This window comes from Oncorhynchus kisutch, unplaced genomic scaffold (genome assembly GCF_002021735.2).
Source record: "Oncorhynchus kisutch isolate 150728-3 unplaced genomic scaffold, Okis_V2 scaffold854, whole genome shotgun sequence".
Lineage (NCBI taxonomy): Eukaryota > Metazoa > Chordata > Actinopteri > Salmoniformes > Salmonidae > Oncorhynchus > Oncorhynchus kisutch.
Genome location: NW_022262799.1, coordinates 51,820 through 53,038, shown reverse-complemented (window position 1 = coordinate 53,038; position 1,219 = coordinate 51,820). Strand labels below are relative to the sequence as shown.

The 1,219-nt window shown below is 51.9% G+C and overlaps 1 long non-coding RNA gene across 1 annotated transcript; it reads right to left on the bottom strand.

The window, feature by feature from the left end:
- Positions 1–370: 370 nt before the first annotated feature.
- Positions 371–855, bottom strand: LOC116362608 (uncharacterized). Its single transcript, XR_004207762.1, has 3 exons — positions 815–855; positions 586–683; positions 371–443 (listed from the first exon to the last, which is right to left on the bottom strand). It is a non-coding gene; the product is annotated as an uncharacterized LOC116362608 (long non-coding RNA).
- Between the last annotated feature and the right edge of the window lie 364 nt (positions 856–1,219).

Sequence of the window (1,219 nt, the reverse complement as noted above, 5' to 3'; positions counted from 1 at the left end):
CGAGGACAGGGGGGACTGGTAGGGTGGCTGCAGGGGGCTGGAAGCAGCTCTGCACCTCGTCCGCCACAAAGGCACAAACAGAGCTCGTATAAAAAGGGCTCTGCAGGTCATCGGTGGAGAAGGACTGACTGATTCTCCCGAGGATCGACCACACAGAGTCAAAAGCAGCAGCCCGGGAGAAAGGGATGTGAGGGGAAGGGTCCTTTAACATGCAGGAGAGCTTCTCCACTACGGCCGCCACCATGCCCACGGCCATCCCACCTATTAGGATTGGGTGCTCTGAATGGCCTTCCTCTGGCTGAAGCCACAGGGCCAGGAGGAGCCTGGGCACCACCTCAACCACCACCTGAGATGGGCTGAGCAAGTTGCTACTGGGCTCTTTGGACTGCTCGCCCAGAATGCTCCTCACAGCTCTCTCCACGATGCTGTGGACCTTAGGATCGCTGAAATCAACAAAAACGAGAAGACAACGCTAAACGATGTGCAATGTGCTCACAGAGAACACTGTCTTAGTCTGTTTCTGCGTAGTTCCAGATGTGTAGATAAATGGATCAAGTCATATGCAGGGCCGTACATGGAACTCACATGTCAGCTGGCGAGGTGGGGTGCATGGAGCGGCGGAGCTTGCAGAAAGCCTCGTGCTCTATGTTCATCATTTTTAGGCAAGTGTTTACTTCCCAGGCCTGCAGTACGCAACAGGAAGTCCCATTAGTGTAATTTCACAACAGATCTATTCTGCTGTGCTAACTCGTTGTTGAAAGGCTAGTAAAGAGCTCACTAACTTGTAGTATGTCTCTAACTCTCATTCTCTTACCAGCCGAGCGAGGTCGTTTCCCTCCTCCAGGGTTTCCTTCCACACCCTTCAAATAAAACACAGAGCAATTCAACTTTCCTGGCTTCTGATTTTTCTGATGTTTATTTTACCCACACCTCCTTTAGTGCTGCTGGTGGCAGGGAATGGCAGTGAAGGTGAGTGCTGACGTGGTGCTCACCTCTCCCTAAGGGATTTTTTGCCCTGAGACACCAGCCAGTTGCTCATGTGCTCCATGGTGACATGGGGAGGGACCTGGCCTTGACTCTGGAGCAGCAGATAGTGGACCATGAGCTTCTTCTGCAAGATGAGGTAAGGTGTGAGACCGTGCCACGAAATACCATATCATGTGCTTTCAGAAGGGCCTCTCGCAAAATTTCACAACTGCTCATGCCTCACAATTTGCAA